The sequence below is a fragment of the Stomoxys calcitrans genome, chromosome 1, assembly GCF_963082655.1.
Source record: "Stomoxys calcitrans chromosome 1, idStoCalc2.1, whole genome shotgun sequence".
Lineage (NCBI taxonomy): Eukaryota > Metazoa > Arthropoda > Insecta > Diptera > Muscidae > Stomoxys > Stomoxys calcitrans.
This window is the reverse complement of record NC_081552.1, coordinates 232,918,540-232,937,589: the sequence shown is the minus strand read 5'-3', so window position 1 is coordinate 232,937,589 and position 19,050 is coordinate 232,918,540. Positions and strand designations below refer to the sequence as shown.

The 19,050-nt window shown below is 40.1% G+C and overlaps 1 protein-coding gene across 1 annotated transcript in view; it reads left to right on the top strand.

Moving 5' to 3' along the window:
- LOC106094000 (BAI1-associated protein 3) overlaps positions 1-19,050 on the top strand; it is a 420,062-nt gene that overhangs the window by 338,732 nt on the left and 62,280 nt on the right. The window contains exon 13 of the transcript XR_009396576.1: positions 16,496-16,536. The gene's annotated coding sequence lies outside the window, so the exon portion shown is untranslated. The remainder of the gene's footprint in view (positions 1-16,495; positions 16,537-19,050) is intronic.

Sequence of the window (19,050 nt, the reverse complement as noted above, 5' to 3'; positions counted from 1 at the left end):
ATAGCAAACCCAGCACATTGTTTTCTTGTTTCCATGGGTTTTTTTTTGCTTGGTTATTTTTTCAATACTTGGTGCTAATAAGAAAGAGAATTTTTTGTTTCGACTGGTGTCATAAAAAAGCAAATGAACTATAAATAAATTAAAAATCCAAAAAAAAAACTCGTTTAGAAATAATCTTTAAGAGATAACTTGATCTATTAAGACCATCCAACACAAAATCTTTGGGCACACACTTGTTAGTGAGCATGCTACCACCACCATTTGGTTCTGAAGAACTCACCGTGGGGACGGAACACCTCCCCATAACCACAAGTCTTTCTTTGCTAATTTCCTTGGCATACCAGTTTCCAGCAAAACCAACCAAAAATTCAGCCAACAATTGAACATTTTCGCTCGAACAATACGGATACGGGGTAAGCGAAGCTAGTTGGCTGTTGTTCCACCAACACAAAATAAAAATTTATGATGCCAAAAGTTGATATGAAGCAAATAAAATTGAGAGGAATACCACACAACACAAAATATACATGCAAGCGACGTACATATGTTAGGAAACCTCCGCAAGAGACAAAACAAAACAAAACATGGCCAAAAACATATTAGCAAGGCAGGCAGGCAGGCCGGGTTTGACTTTGAGATACATGGGCGCAAACACAGTCCAGCAACGCCTTAAAACTCCAAAGCCTCTCACACATCCGACTATAAAGCTCAGACAATGTGAGTGAGATAAACCAAAACAGCAACAACAACAACAACACAAGAAACAATAGCAACATCTCCTACAGAATGAAACTATTTATGGTTTTAGTTTCTTTAGTTGTAGTTTTCTTTAGCCAAGCGTAGACAAAAAAGTGTTGTTTGCAGCTGAGATTAGATCAGCCATAACGAGATGATATAATACCCAACCACATGAACGCACACACACACACACACATGGAGACATATGCCATAGTCAGCTCATACAACTAAATCACACCATAGACAAAAGAGAGAATATTAGACCATTGAGAATATTGATATGAAATGAATGAACAGCCAACAACAAAGCAGAAGCCGATACACAAACACACTTTTACTCACACTCATTATAGTCAAATGAATGATTGGCATTCTAGTTTATATACAAGCCTCTCCTCCTCTCACTTACTCTCTTTTATGTCAACAATAGAAAAAATCGCAAATTATTTATGTAAATGGCAATATCCTCCAACAGGTAATTACATCATTACATTGTATTTATATATGGGTTGCCCAAAAAGTAATTGCGGATTTTTTAAAAGAAAGTAAATGCATTTTTAACAAAACTTAGAATGAACTTTAATCAAATATGCTTTTTTTACACTTTTTTTCTAAAACAAGCTAAAAGTAACAGCTGATAAATGACAGAAGAAAGAATGCAATTACAGAGTCACAAGCTGTGAAAAAAATTTGTCAACGCCGACTATATGAAAAATCCGCAATTACTTTTTGGGCACCCCAATAGAACAAGCAAGAGTGTGCTAAGTTCGACCGGGCCGAATCTTATTAACCCTCCACTATGGATCGCATTTGTCGAGTCCTATGGGCAGTATGTCTTTTTAGGCAAACAAAGAATATTGAATATGCTATTGGAGCTATATCAAGTCCGATTCGGACCATTTATAAATGCTGAACATTGTAAAAGCAAAATGCAAATTTTGCCCATTAACATTCCACTAAGGAACAGGGGCAAACTTCTCACATATCAATGAGTGCAGTCCGATTCAAATTTTAAGCTCAATGATAAGGCGCCTCCTTTTTACAGCCGAGTCCGTACGGCGTGCCGCAGTGCGACACCTCTTTGGAGAGAAGTTTTACATGGCATAGTATCTCACAAATGTTGCCAGCATTAGGAGGGGAAAACCATCGCTGAAAATTTTTTCATGTTCTCGCCAGGTTTCGAAACCATGCGTTCAGCGGCATAGGCGATAATGCTAACCTCTGCGCTACGGTGGCCTTGAAGATTGTAAAAGTCATTGTGTAACATTTCAGTTCATTCAGATGAGAGTTGCGCTTTGAAGCAAAATCGGGAAATCGGTTTATATGGGAGCTGTACCAAGCTATAGATCGATTCAGATTATATAAGACACGTATGTTGAAGGTCATGAGAGCAGCCGTTGTACAAAATTTCAGAAAAATCGAATGAGAATTGCGCCCTCTAGAGGCTCAAGAAGTCAAGATCCCAGATCGGTTTATATGGCAGCTACATCAGGTTATGTGCCGATTTGCGCCATACTTAGCACAGTTATTGGAAGTCATAACAAAACACCTCATGCAAAATTTCAGCAAAATCGAATGAGAATAGCGCTCTCTATGGGCTCATCAAGTCAAGATCCAAGATGGGTTTATATGAGAGCTATACCAGATTATGAACCGATTTGAAACATACTCAACACAGTTTTTGGTAGTGATACAAAAAAGTTCGTGCAAAATTTCATTCAAATCGGACGAGAATTGCGCTCTCTAGAGACTCAAGAAGTCAAGACCCAAGATCGGTTTATATGGCAGCTATATCAAAACATGGACCGATTTGGCCCATTTACAATTCCAACTGACCTACACTAATAAAAAGTATTTGTGCAAAATTTCAAGCGGCTAGTCTTACTCTTTCGAAAGCTAGCGTGCTTTCGACAGACAGACGGACGGACGGACAGACGGACGAACGGACATGGCTAGATTGACTTAAAATGACATGAAGATCAAGAATATCCTCGATTTGGATTCATTATTGGGCCACAATTGTTGGAAGTCATACCGAAACACATATCGGATAAAAATTGCGCTCTCTAGAAGCTCAAGAGGTTATGGGAGCTATATCCAAATCCTAACAGATTTGGCTTATCTGAGCAAAATTTCAAACCGCTCGCTATAAATATTCGGCCTTTATCGTGATTTCAACTGACGGACGAACGGACATGGCTAGATTGACCAAGAATTTCGAGACGATCAAAAATATATAAACCTAATGGGGTCGCAGATCAATCACCATCCTATGGTGGTGGGTATGAAAAATTATTTCGAAAAAAAGAAGAAATTTAAGTCAGGAATTCCGTGTTACCACACAATTTTCATCCGATTTGGTTAAAATTTTGCACACCTTTCCAACAACTGTGTAAAGTATGTTCCAAATCGGTCTATAGCGGTCTATAAATCGATCCCCCGATTTGAATTCTTGGACCCTTTTAAGCCGCAATTTTTGTCTGACTTGCATGCAGTATTCTGTTATGACTTCCCATAACTGTGCCAAGTACGGCTTAAATCGGTCTATAACCTCATATAGCTCCCATATAGACCGATCTCCCGGTCTCTATGCAATTTTGCATGTGGTGTTCTGTTATGACTTCCCACAACTTTTCCAAGTACGGTCTTAATCAGTCTATAACCTGATATTGCTAACATATTTATAAACCGGTCTCTCGATTATCCTTTTTTACTTCGTAAAAACTTTTTTTTTTCCTGGTTTGACAGAAGTTAGGTATAAATAGGGTGCTTTTTAGCTATTATCTTTTTGACAACACTGGTTTAAACAGCCCACGCACGTTTCGTGTTTTGTTTCACTTATAAACAGCTTTAGTTCTGTCTGTAACCATGAATTGTCTTACAAACGAACAATGCTTGCAAATTATTGAACTTTATTATCAAACTGCATTAAGAAAGTTCATCGCGAGCTGAGCTTCTTCCATTGAGCGACGAAGCTCATTTCTCGCTTAATGAGTACGTAAATAAGCAGAATTGTCATTTTTGGAGTGAAGATCAGCAAGAAGCATTGCAAGAGCCGCCAATGCGTCCAGAAAAAGTGACAGTTTTGTGCGGTTTATGGGCTGGTGGCATCATTGGACCGTACTTCTTCAAAGATGATGCGAATCGTACCGTAACTGTGAATGGTGAGCGCTATCGTGAGATGATATCCCACTTTTTATACCCACCACCGAAAGATGGGGGTATATTTATTTTGTTATTCCGTGGAGGCCACAGTAGCGCAGAGGTTAGCATGTCCACCTATGGAGAGGCGGAAATCGATTTTATTTCAATTAAAGTTTTAATCGAAAATTTGGATTAGGACAATTCTTTCCATGGATGTTAGAAGTCATAACAAAACATTTCAAAAATTTCATTTTCAAATTGGACATCCATTACCACTTTCAGGGGCTCAAGAAATAAAATCGGAAGTTCTCGCAACATTCTCGCCAGGATTGGAACCCAGGCTTTCCTTTGTCATAGGCGGACATACTTACTTATCTGACCAAAAATTTCAAACGGCTTGGCCCCAAAACCTTAAATCGAGAGATCGGTCAATATGGCAGCTATATCCTAATCTGGACCGATCTGAGCCAAATTTAAGAGGAATGTTGAAGCGTCCAACACAACTCACTGTCCCCAATTTCGGCGACATCGGACAATAAATGCGTCTTTTATGGGTCCAAAACCTTATGTCGAGAGATCTGTTTATATAGCACCTATATTCAAATCTGGACCGATATGGGCTAAATTGATGAAGGATGTCGAAGGTCCTCACACAACTCACTGTCCCAAATTTCTGCGAAATCGGGCAGTAAAGGCGCCTTTTGTAGCCTAAGACGATGAATGTTGCAGAGCCGAATACAATTCATTGTCCCAAATTTCGGCAAAATCGGATAATAGATGCGGCTTTTATGGGCCCAAACACTTAAGTCGAGAGATCTGTCTATATAGCACCTATATTCAAATCTGCGCCGATATGGGCCAAATTGAAGAAGGATGTCGAAGGTCCTAAGACAACTCAATGTCCCAAATTTCTGCGAAATCGGGCAGTAAAGGCGCCTTTTATAGCCTAAGATCTTAAATCGAGAGATCGGTCTATATGGCCGCTATTACCAAACCTGAACCGATCTGTGTCATATTCTAGAGGTATGTCGAGTGGCTTAACAAAACTCACTGTCCCGAATTTCGGCGACATCGGACCACAAATGCGCCTTTAATGAGCCCAAAGCCTTGAATCGAGAGATCGATCTATATATCAACTCTATCAAAATCTAGAGATCGGTGTATATATCAGCTATATCCAAAATTGAATCGATCTGGTCCAAATTAACGAGGAATGTCGAAGTGTCTAACACAACTCACTACCCCAAATTTCAGCAAAATCGGATAACAAATGTGGCTTTTATGGGCCTAAGACTCTAAATCGGCGGATCGGTCTATATGACAGCTATATCCAAATCTGTGCCAATCTGAGCCAAATTGAAGATGGATGTTGAAGAGCTTAACTCATTGTCCCAAATTTCGGCATAATCCGATTATAAATGTGGCATTTATGGGCCTAAGACCCTAAATCGGCGGATCGTTCTATATGGGGGCTATATCAAGACATAGTCCGATATAGCCCATCTTCGAACTTTACCTGCTTATGGACAAAAAAAGAATCTGTGCAAAGTTTCAGCTCAATATCTCAATTTTTAAGGAGGCCACCGTAGCGCATAGGTTAGCATTTTCGCCTATGACGCCGGAACGCCTGGGTTCGAAACCTGGCGAGACCATCAGAACAAGATTTTCAGCGGTGGTTTTCCCCTCCTAATGTTGGCAACATATGTGAGGTACCATGTCATGTAAAATTTCTCTCCAAAGAGGTGTCGCACTGCGGCGCGCCGTTCGGATTCGGCTATAAAAAGGAGACCCCTTATCATTGAGGTTAAATTTGAATCGGACTGCACTCATTGATATGTGTGAATTTTGCCCCTGTTCCTTAGTGGAATGGTCATGGGCAAAATTTTTATTTGTTAGTATCTCTATTTTTAAAGACTCTAGCCTGATTTTAACAGACAGACGGACGGACAAGGCTAGATCGTCTTAGATTTTTACGTTGATCAAGAATATATATACTTTATAGGTTTGGAAATGAATATTTCGATGTGTTGCAAACGGAATGACAAAATGAATATACCCCCATACTTCGGTGGTGGGTATAAAAATTTGTCTCTTCAAATGAGCCTCAAAATAATTTTCATAAATGGAATGCATTTTACACTTGTTTTTTTTTTTTCAATTTATAAATGTTTCACAACTTGTTGACTTGCAATTAGTAAATTTCTTATCCCACCAAATTTCGGCCAAGGCTAATAGTAAAGCTGAACTATAGTATGTACCATGCTGGTTAATCACACCTTGTACACCTTTTTTTTTACTTCACTATATGTGTTGTGTGTTTTTTTTTTGGCAAATCTTATCTAATTGAACTGACATTTCCCTGAGAAATAATTTTGCTGCAAAAAAAAAAAAAAAAACAAATCTCACAATTTAAGGTGGCTTTTGTCTGGCCTTAGCATCATTTCGCAGAATGGCTTTAATAGTGCAAACATCTCTCTGCTGTGGCTCTTGTGTGGCCACACAAATTGCAAAAATATTCAAATCGCGTTGTTAGATTTCAAATCTCCAGTCAACATTGAAAAAGCAACAACAATCTGTTTCTTCACCCACAATATGAATTTAAATACAGATTTATGCGTCTGAGCGTAAACGAAAATGGCTTCATGCTACATCTTCTTGTGCTTTGACTGCGACTGCCACTGCTACTCGTACGTCGTCTAAGAACAAAAGCAACCGAAAGTCGGTTTTGTTGGTTTCTTTTTTTTTCTGGTATGGCTCATTGTGTCGAACAATACAATCCATTTTTAGTTAGAGGAAATCTAAATGAATTGAAGGTCACGCACATCACCATCCACATACTTTATCCATGTGCATGCTTTCAATCTTGGTCCATACTTGGAACACGACACACACACGCACCTCTCACCCCCCTAATCTTTTACTGTTCTTTGGTGGAAGCCAACAAAAACCCACAAATGGCCATAAAATCCAGAGCACATACCTACCTGCCCCCCCTTGCGCCACCATAGCTACGGAAATTGAAACATAACTTCACACTTGGCTCGAACATAAAAACAGAAGCATTTTTTGGTTTGTGGCCAAAGAATTATGATGAAGCTAACAAAACTATGCGTGTTGGCCAACCACACCGCAGAGAGCAGTCAGTCGACCAATATTCAGTCGCATTAAATGAAACACTTTGACTAGAGTCGTAAAATATCACAGCAGCAACATTTAATCGAGCAAGAAAACAACGAGGAGGGGCTTGGCAATGCCCATGAACGTTGTTGTTCACAGTCTTACATATCAAAATTTAAATTTATTTCAATATTTCAAGGGATTAATGCTTAGGCTCTTAATTTAATTTGGGATAAAATTTTTAAAATCATATTTAGTACTAGCTGGACCGAACCCGCTCCGCTGCGCCTTCTTTAACTCTCGAATATCTTTTTAGGGTGGGGACACTTCGCCCTGAATGTGGATATCGAATTCTTGCCATTGTAGCCTATGAAGCTGAACGCTGAACAAATCCTGGCGAGAACATCGGACAAAGCGGTGTTTATCCCCTCTTAATGTTGGCGACATTTGCGAGTTACAATGCCATGCATGGTCATTTAAAAAATCTTTCCCAAAGAGCTGTCGCACTGTGGGACGCCATTCGGACTCGGCTATAAATAAAGGTCCCCTTACAATGAGTTTAAAGAGTGAATCGAAAAACACTCATTGATGTGTGAGAATTTACCCCTTCTCGTTTCCTGTGGTAAAGTCAATCCTTAGGGTAATGTTCTCTTTAGGGGAGGTATGGCACCTCAGACATTTCGACTCAAATATGGATATCAAATTCGTGCTGCACTTCCAAACCCCTTTAATTTGAGCCCCATATTGCCATGGCTGGTAAATCTGAAACGTTTGAAGGGTGTTTTGGGGCTGGGGCGGCCATCGGCACTTTGCACTGAAAATAGATATCAAATTCGTTATTTATTTCCTACGGAAATGAAGTTCAGTTTGGGAAGTGCTTTAGGGCGTACCCCAACATTAGATATCAAATTCGTTTTCTACTCTCAAATACCTTTCATTTGAGTCCCATATTGTCCTAATGAGGTCAAATAACCCACTTGAGGTATCCTTAGGAGGAAAAGCGCCACCTAGACTTGAATGCAAATTTTAATGTCATATTCGTAATCTACTCCCAAATACCTTTCATTTGAGTCCCATATAGCCATGGTTGGCAGATATGCCCATTTGGGGGTATTTGGGGGTGGGCGACCTCCCATTACTTGGACCTAGTGTTTTATGCCATATTTGTAATCTACTGCTCAATACTTTTCATTTGAGTCCCATATTGCCATGAACTTCGAATATATCTGTTTAGATGAGTTTTAGGGTTGGGGGTACCCGCTGGGTACGTGGACCCAAAATTTAATACCATATTCGTATTCTACTCTCCAATACCTTTCATTTGATACCCATATTGTGCCCATCGGACCACTTTCGGATATGGGTGGCGTTTTTAGGGTAAGGGGGAGGGTCCGCCTCCTCCCGATATCTTAAAACTATATAGCCTTTGTTTCCTTCCAGACAAACGTACACAATCTATGCAAATTTTAAGAAAATCCGTTCAGCCAAGTATCATAGAGTCATAATGGGTCTATTAGCGTTTTTGAGGGGCGGCGTGACCCCCTATACTTCGATCTGATTTTGTATGCCAGATTCGAAATCTACTCCCGAGTACCTTTCATTTGAGTCCTATATTGACATGAACTTCGAATATATCTGTTTAGAGGAGTTTTAGAGTTGGAGGTACCCGCTGGGTACTTGGACCCAAATTTTAATAACATATTCGTATTCTACTCTCCAATACCTTTCATTCGTATTCTACTGTCCAAAACCTTTCAATACCGATTGGTTCACTCTTGATTTTGAGTTGTGTTTTTGATATAAGGGGGAGGATCCGCCTCCACCCGATATCTTAAAACTATATAGCCTATGTTTCCTTCCAGATTTTAATTTGTATGCCAGATACGAAATCTACTCCCGAAAACCTTTCATTTGAGCCCCATATTGAAATGAACGTCCAATATGTCTGTTTGGGGGAGTTTTGAGGTTTGAGGTACCCGCTGGGTACTTGGACCCAATTTTTAATACCATATTCGTATTCTACTCTCCAATACCTTTCATTTGATACCTATATTGTGCCAATCGGTCCACTTTTGATTTTGGGTTGTGTTTTTGACATAAGGGGAAGGTCCGTCCCCCCTTCCGACACCAAAATATTATATAGCCTATGTTTCCTTCCAGGCCAACCTACACAATATGCCAAACTTTCGACAAATTTCGGTTCTGCCGTTTTTCAGTCTATACGGAACAAACAAACCGAGTCCCATATATACGTGATTGGCTAATGTGCCCATTTTGGGCGTTTTTGTGGGGGTGACCCCCTATACTTCGTTATGAGTTTGTATGCCATATTCATTATCTACTCCCGCATACTTTTCATTCGATACCCATATTGTCCTTATCGGTCCACTTTTGATTTTGGGTGGTGCTTTTGGGGTAACGGTGAAGGATCCGCCCCCTTCCGTTGTCTATAAATTGTAAAGCCCATTCCTACTTTCTAACCATATAACTAATCTACTCCCGAATACCTTTCATTTGAGTCTCATATTGTCACGATCGTCAAATAAACCTATTTTGAAGGGATTATGGGGCTGGGGCGGTCCCCCCGGGTACTTGGACCCAACTTTTATTATGAAATTCTTACGCTACTCTTGAATACCTTTCATTTGAATTCCATATCGTCCGAATCGGACCACTTTTATATTTGGCTAGTTCTTTTTTGGTAAGGGGGAGGGTCCGCCCCCCTCCCGATATCAAAAGTTAATGTAGCCTATCTCTCCTTCCAGACCAACCTATACAATCTGTGAAAATTTCCAGGTAATCGGTTCAACCGTTTTTACACCCTCCACCATAGGATGGGTGTATACTAATTTCGTCATTCAGTTTGTAACTACTCGAAATATTCGTCTGAGACCCTATGAAGTATATAAATTCTTGATCGTCGTGACATTTTATGTCGATCTAGCCAAGTCCGTCCGTCCGTCTGTCGAAAGCACGCTTACTTTCGAAGGAGTAAAGCTAGCCGCTTGAAATTTTGCACAAATACTTCTTATTAGTGTAGGTTGGCTGGGTTTTAAAATGGGTCATATTGGTCCATGTTTTGATATAGCTGCCATATAAACCGATATTGGGTCTTGACTTCTTGAGCCTCTAGAGGGCGCAATTCTTATCCGATTGGAATGAAATTTTGCACGGCGTGTTTCGCTATGATTTCCAACAACTGTGCCAAGTATGGTTCAAATCGGTCAATAACCTGATATAGCTGTCATATAAACCGATCTTGGGTCTTGACTTCTTGAGCCTTTAGAGGGCGCAATTCTTATCCGATTGGAATGAAATTTAGCACGACGTGTTTTGTTATAATATCCAACTACTGTGCCAAGTACTGTTCAAATCGGTTCATAACCTGATATAGATGTCATATAAACCGATCTTGGGTCTTGACTTCTTAACCCTCTAGAGGGCGCAATTCTTATCCGATTGCAATTAAGTTTTGCACGACGTGTTTTGTTATGATTTTCAACAACTGTGCCAAGTATGGTTCAAATCCTTCTAATACCTGATATAGCTGCCATATAAATCGATCTTGGCTCTTGACTTCTTGAGCCTCTAGAGGGCGCAATTCTTCTTCGATTCGGCTGAAATTTTGTATTACGTGTTTTCTTATGATTTCCAACAACTGTGCCGAATAAGGTTCAAATTGGTTAATAACCTGATTTAGCTGCCATATAAACCGATCTGGGGACTTGACTTCTTGAGCTTCTAGAGGGCGCAATTCGTATTCGATTTGGCTGAAATTTTGCATGAAGTATTTTATTATGACTTTCCACAACTGTGCCAAGTATGGTTCAAATCGGTTCATAACCTGATATAGCTGCCATAAAAACCGATCTGGGATCTTTACTTCTTGAGCCTCTAGATGTCGCAATTCTTATCCGATTTGCCTGAAATTTTGTACGACGGTTTCTCTCATGACCATCAACATACGTGTTTATTATGGTCTGAATAGGTCTATAGCCCGATACAGCTCCCATATAAATTGATCTCTCTATTTTACTTCTTGAGTCCCCAAAGGGAGGGTTTCAGCCAATTCTTATTCGAATTGGCTGACATTTTACACAGGTCTCCAACATATAATTTAATTGTGGTCCAAACCGGTCCATATCTTGATATCGCTCTAATAGCAGAGCAAATCTTTTCTTTTATCCTTTTTTGCCTAACAAGAGATGCAGGGAAAAAAACTCGTCAAATGCGATCCATGGTGGAGGGTATATAAAATTCGGCCCGGCCGAACTTAGCACGTTGTTACTTGTTTTATTATATAAGACGGTGTGTTGAGTAGTCCAGGTTAGGCCTGGTCGAACTTAATGCCTTTCTACTTGCAAAGAACTTGACAAATGCTATCCATGGTGGAGGGTATTCAAGATTCGGCCCGGCTGAACGGTTAGCACGGTTTTACTTGTTTCAATTTCTTTATTGCATATGACACTCATGGTTGATCGACCTTCTTAAACAACTTATTGCAATTCTTCTTTCTTCTTCTTTATTAGTTCGGCAAAAAAAAAACCAGCAACAATAGACAGCACCCAATCCACAGAATTTCAATTCTACCTTGAACTTATCATACAAACCTCCAATATTTGTGTGAGTGTGTGTGTGTGTGTGTGAATAACATGAATGTCATAAATGACTGAAAGATGTTCTTTGTGTGTTCGCTGATGCTGATTTTGATGGTGGCTATGGTGATGGAGGTGGTAGCCATTGTTGTTGTGGCTGCCTTTGTTGTTATGATCGTTGTTAGGTTGATATTAACGAATATTCCTTCAATCATAATTTTTGCACACTTTTACGCATGTTGGACACATTCTTGGTGATGACGTCTCGTCGTTAGGCACGTTAGATTCATTATTAACGTTTCTCTTTCACTTAAGGCCATAAAAATATTTTGGCTCCCCCGCCCCACAAAGACTCCTTCTTCGGCATAATAGCAAATCTGACAAAAGAGAGTGTTTGAGTGTAGAAGACGAGGAAATTATCCGTTGATTAGTTCAAGTTTATTAATTAAGCAAAAATTGTTTTGACACTAATCACGTTCAAGTAGGCCTTTTTTTCACTGCAATAATTACCAGCGTCAATAAAACTGCAAAAAAGAGGTGAATAAACCCACTTCTCTAAGCCATGATGTAGTTGTCATAGTCATCCTCATCATCATCATCATCAAATGCCACCCAAAAATCGTACGTACAAACATTTCCGTTTATAGAAGACCGCTTTTGTGGTACATTCACCAAAGCACTTCACTCCAACTAATGATGGAACTGACGTCTCCTCTACAGGTGGCGGGGGCACTTGGGCGCACTCGAATTTGTTTGTGGGAATGGCAGGCCAAGACAGGTTGGTTGGTTGCCTTCGATCCGTTGGCTAGTTGGCGGAGGCGCATCCGTATTTGGCATCTAATTTAAATGTTTTTGGTTTTTATGTACTTGAGCATGAACTCCCAAATAGGTGGATAACCGTTAATCGATTTATTTTGATAATAAGCCAACAATGACTGGATTTGGTAAATGACATACCAAATGGGTACTTGAGCAACGTAAAATTCAAATATTTTCATCATAATTGGGTTGTTTGGAGGGGTGGATGGGGTGGGGTGCTGTCATGAGGTAGCACCAGAATTTTTTGATCTTTGAAAATGGTAATTGAAAAGAGCTGTGGTTGATTGGGCTACCACAGCAGAGAGAGAGAGAGAGAGAGAGAACACATATGATGATAACAGATGAATGTTAATGACTTAACAGAGCTCTGTTAAAAATTTATTAAAAATCTCAAAAACTGTTAAAAGTTTAAACCAGTAAGGAAAGGCAAGTGCGAGCCAGCCACTGCAGCTATGAAACTTAAGGCGATGGGAGAATGGATTGAGGATGGGAGCAGCGCGGTATAATCGAGATGACGATAGGAAACCTGGAAGGAAGGGAAGAGATTTCCGAGGTTGAATAAGAACTGTTATGCTATTGGAGTTTTAATCCGATTCGGACCATAAATGAATGCCGAACATTGTAGAAGTCATTGTGTTATATTTCAGTCCATTCGGATAAGAATTCCGCCTTGTGGGGGCTCAAGAAGCAAAATCATGAGATCGGTTTATATGGGAGCTGTATCAAGCTATAGATCGATTCAGACCATATTGGACACGTATGTTGAAGATCATGGAAGAAGCCGTTGTACAAAATTTCAGCCAAATCAGATGAGAATTACGCCCTCTAGAGGCTCAAGAAGTCAAGATCCCAGATCGGTTTATGTGGCAGCTATATCAGGTTATGCATCGATGTGCACCATACTTTACACAGTTGCTGGAAGTCATAACAAAGCACCACGTGCAAAATTTCAGCCAAATCGGATGAGAATTACGCCCTCTGGCGGTTCAAGAAGTCATGATCTAAGATCGGTTTATGTGGCAGCTATATCAGGTTGTGCACCGATTTGCACCATACTTGACACAGTTGCTGGAAGTCATAACAAAACACCACATTCAAAATTTCAGCCAAATCGGATGAGTATTGCGCCCTCTGGCGGTTAAAGCAGCGAAAATCCAAGATCGGTTTATGTGGCAGCTGTACCAGGTTTTAGACCGATTTGAACCATACTTAGCAGAGTTGTTGGAAGTGATACCAAAACACCACGAGCAAAATTTCAGTCAAATCGGACGAGAAGTGCGCCCTCTAGAGGCTCAAGAAGTCAAAACCTATGATCGGTTTATATGGCAGCTATATCAGGTTATGAACCGATTTGAACCATACCTGGCACAGTTGTTGGATATCATAAGAAAACACGTCGTACAAAATTTCAGTCGAATCGAAGAAGAATTGCGCCCTCTAGAGGCTCAAGAAGTCAAGACCCAAGATAAGTTTATATGGCAGCTATATCAAAACATGAACCGATTTGGTCCATTTAAAATCCCAACCGACCTACACTAATAAAAAGTATTTGTGCAAAATTTCAAGCGGCTAGCTTGACTCCTTCGAAAGTAAGCGCTCTTTAGACAGACGGACGGTCGGACGGATAGACGGACGGATAGACGGACGGACATGGCAAGATCGACTTAAAATGTCATGACGATGAAGAATATATATAGGGTCTTAGACGCATATTTCGAGGTGTTACAAACAGAATGACGAAAGTTAACCCCCATCCTATGGTGGAGGGTATAAAAATGGTATATTTCTCGCGAATGCACCATTAAGAAACTGACGGTTGACTTCCCTCATAAGCATGTGCTGTGACGGTTCTTTTTTTCCAGGAAACGTAAGCTGGTCGTTTTCAGGGGTCCTGTGCTTAAGGTCCTACACGGCACAACTCTTTACCGGGATTTGAACTGGGTAAGGAAAGTCAACGAAAGGACCGGAAAGGAACTGAATGCCCTATACTCCTGTTGGAACTGCAAAGGATAGAGTGGGGGGTCTAAGGCAGGGGATGGTAAACTGGATGTTATTGTAGTGCTTAGGCCGATTCTCACCTGTCTGGTATAGCACCAGTCTTTGAGAAGTTGTACCGTGGTAGGAGAGGCCCCGAGTACCATGCTCGATCTTACTTTTCACCTCTCTGTTGGGTGTGCGGCAACGAAGTTCGCCCTTCGTCTAAAGTAAGTTGTGATCCTGACGTTCCTCGACCCATGAGTATTCTTCTCTTCTGACAGGGAAAGGCAATGAGTCATTGAAGCAGACTGTTTAAGGCGCCAAGTATCATTTGCTAGGCGAGTTCTTGCTTGCTGACATGCTGAACGTCGATTTCTCGGAAAGTGATCTCTGAGTTCGGGTGACCCCGCTTTTTCCAGAAAATTCTGTATGGGTTGATGGTTGCAGCGGGGAAGGTAGCCCTTAGACTAAGAGAGTCGAGAACCTGACTTTCCTCCAACTATGGTAATTTTTCTGTTTTGATGCTTATAGGCAATGCATAGTTGCGGCTGGCTATATGCGGCTTAACTTGCAACAGCTCGCCTATGCAGTTGGGAAGTCGGATGAAAAACAACAAAGCAGCAGGGGCCGATGGGTTGCCGGATGAACTGTTTGCGACCGGAAGCGATACTCTGACAAGTCGTATTCATCAGCTCGTCTGCGCAATTTGGCTAGTACGCATACCCGAAGATTGAAACCCCAGCATACTATGGTCCCGTACACAAGAAAGGGGAGAGGGGAGAATAAGTCTTCTCCCCTTGCACACAAAAGTCAACAAAATAATTGGGCCCTGTCAGTGTGGCTTTAGACCTGGTACATCCACCACAGATCAGATATTTTCACTGCGCCAAATCCTGGAAAGGAGCCGAGAAGGCAAATCAATCGTTGACGACGAAGCCGCCCCATACGTTGAAAGGTATTTCAGGCCAGGTCTGAGTTTGGTATCCCTGCTAAACTGATGCGACTTTGCTGGGTGGCACTTGTCGTTACACGCTCCTCAGGAAAGAACCTCTTCGGACCGTTCAATAGCAAAGGAGCTTTCAGACATGGAGAAAGCCTATGGTGTGATATCTTTAATATCCTGCTGGAGGAGATTATACGAGATGCAGATGTGATTAGGTATGGCACACTTCTCACAAGAGAACACACATCATCATATGCTTGACATCAATATTATGGGTTGGCCACCGAAAGAAACAATAGCAGCCGTTGAAAATATCGAAAGGGATTCAACGAAAATGGGTTTGCCAGCAAATGGAGATAAGAGAAGGTGGATGCAAGGTTAGGTAAGGATTTTTCTCTCAAACACTCCAAGTACTTCCTCATCTGCTTTCACGAGTACCCATGCTTCGAAGCCATCTAACAGCATGGGTACTCGTGAAAGCAAATGAGGAAGTACTTGGAGTGTTTGAGAGAAAAATCCTTACCTAATCTTGCGCCCACCTTGTCTTATCTTCATTTACTGACAAACCCATTTTCGTTGAATCCCTTTCGATAGTTTCAAAGGCTTCTATTGTTTCTTTCGTGACAGCAGATGAGTAATTACTTGGAGTGTTGCATTAATGGGGAATATAGGCGTCGTATCAACCACGAGCTGTACGACGACGATGGCATAGTTAAGCACATCAAAATACAACGTTTGTGTTGGCTACGTCATGTTATCAGAATGGATGAAGAAAGATAGAAGATAAAAGAAAACGCAAAAGGGGAAGACCTAAACTCTGATGGAGTGGCCAAGTGGAGAGCGACATCTCGAAACTGGGTGTCTGAAATTGGAGAAGAAGTGCAGAAGATGGAGGCTTTTGGGCATCTATTCTAGGTTCGATTAGTGGAATAAATTTTCTCCTAATGGCCAATTAACATAGAGTAAGAGTTGTATTGAGCCTCCCGAAATCCGAAAAAATATGGTCCAGACAGGACCTTATGCAGATACAGCTGCCATATAGGCCGATCTGCCAATATAGGGTCTTAGGTCTATAAAAGTCGCATTTATTACCCGATTTTAAATAACACCGATTTGTACCTTTCATTAATTACTTAAATTATGTTTTTTTTCTTCTTTTCAGGTAAATAAATTCAACAATTCTTTTGAGAGTTTATAAAAAAGGTGAGTTTAACATAAAGTACAACCAATTTTGTGGATAATTTCCACTATAGAATCGTCTTACACTCTGTTATGTGATTCTGTTATAACTCAAAATTCTTGATCGCCATGGTGCTCATGGTTGATTTAGCAATGTTCGTATGTCTGTGTACTGTAAGTTATCACAATTTCGACAAAATAAGGCAAGCTGGTAAAAATTTTAAAGAAAATCTATAGACGAAGTTTGCTTTGTTTGTAAAAGGCCTAAATCTGCATATACTGACTGACTGGCGACTGCCTGGTAGGCAGACTGACTAACTGATAATCGCCCAGCCCAAAACGGCTAAAGCTAGAATCATGAAATTTTTTATAAATGCTGATCTTGGGTCGTAGGCACGGGATAAGGCTGGATTTGGTGATATTCGTACGTTTATGTACTAAAAGTACCAAAACGTACGAAATGGTACATATATGCCCATCGCGAACGGAAAGGGATAGAATCTTATTCTTAGGCTCAAATTAAAGAGCATTCCTAAACGAAAGGCTTGATAAAAAAATTCTGGTAAATCGTAATGGAAGTGGGGCAAATGGTACGTATAGTACCACAATTGGTACTTTTTATTACTTTCTTTGTAAATTGAACTAAAGCTGTGAATTTTGGAACTTACGTACTCTATTCCAAGCCTCAATTGGTGACTATAAGAGTTTTTTGGAAATTTGTACCTTTAGGTACTAAAAAAAGTACCAAGAAGGTACATATTTGCCCAGCGCGAACGGAAAGGGCTAGAATCTTGTTCTTGGGCTCAAATTAAAGAGCATCCCAAAAAGAAGAGGCTTGATAACAAGATTTTGGTATATCGTACTAGAAGTGTGAGAAATAGTACGTCTAGTACCACAATTGGTACTTTTTGGTACTTTCTTTGTAAATTGAATTAGAGCTCTGAATTTTGGATCTTACGTACACTATGGAAACCTTAATTGGGTGACTATAAGAGTTTTTTTTTTTTGAAAATTTGTACTTTTAGGTACTAAAAAAGGCACCAAAAAGGTACATATTTGCCCAGTGCGAACGGAAAGGGCCAGAATCTTTTTCTTGGGCTCAAACTAAAGAGCACCCAAAAAGAATAAGCTTGATAAAACAATTTTGGTAAAACATACTGGAAGTGGGAGAAATAGTACGCTTAGTACCATAATTGGTACTTTTTATTACTTTCTTTGTAAATTGAACTAAAGCTGTGAATTTTGGAACTTACATACACTAAAGCAACCTCAATTGGGTGACTATAGGAGTTTTAGTGGAAATTTGTACTTTTAGGTACTAAAAAAAGTACCAAGAAGGTACATATTTACCCAGCGCGAACGGAAAGGGCTAGAATCTTTTTCTTGGGCTCAAATTAAAGAGCATCTAAAAAAGAGAAGGCTTCATCATAAAATTTTGGTAAATCGTACTGGGGTGGGAGGAAGTGGGAGAAATAGTACGCTTAGTACCACAATTGGTACCTTTTGGTACTTTCTTTGTAAATTGATATAGAACGATTTTTGGAATCTTGTACCTTCAGGTACTAAAAAAGTACCAAAACGGTACGAAATGTGTGAACTTTGTACATGGCGAATGGATAGAGGTAGAATTTTGAAATTTGACATTAAAGACATCTGGTGCAAAAGGATGATGGTAAATAGAAACAAGTAAAAGCGTGCTAAGTTCTTGGTAACCCACCACCATGGATTCTGCTAGCTATATCTGCCTATAGACCGATTTGAACCGTACTTGGCGCAGTTTTTGATTGGCATAACAGAACACTATGTGTAAAATTTCTGCCAACTCGGACAAAAATTTCGGCTTCCAGGTGCTCAAGAAGTAAAATCGGAAGATCGGTTTATATGGGAGCTATATCAGGTTCTTGACCAATTTAAACCGTACTTAACACAATTGTTGGAAGTCATAACAGAACATTATTCGCAAAATTTCAGCCAAATCGAACAAAAATTGAGGCTTCCAGGGGCTCAATAAGTCAAATCGGGAGATCGGTTTTAATGGGAGCTATATCATGTTCTTGACCGATTTGGACCGTACTTGACACAATTCTTGAAAAATTCAGGTTCGACCGTTATCGTGATTTCGACAGACGGACGGCGATCGCTAGTTCGCCTCAGAACGTCGAGTACTATTTGGTACATTCCATGTAGATGGAGCTAGAGGCATGTTGATAATTCTTTGAAATATATGATGGGCGACTAAATGATTTTTTCACACTTCGAACTTTTTGGTACCCAAATTGGTACTATTTGATATTTTCTTTATAGATGGAGCTAGAGGTCCGAAATTTGGCTTGTAGTTGCATCTAAGAAATAAAGGATGGACGATTAAAGGATCTCTTTTAAATTCGTACATTTTGGTACCAAAATTTGGTACCATTTAGAACTTTCATTATAGATGGAGCTAGAGTTCTTAAATTTGAAGGTCTGAAATTTGGCATGTAGGTACAACTAAGAAATATATGATGGGTGGCTAAATGATCTATTCACCAATCGTACATT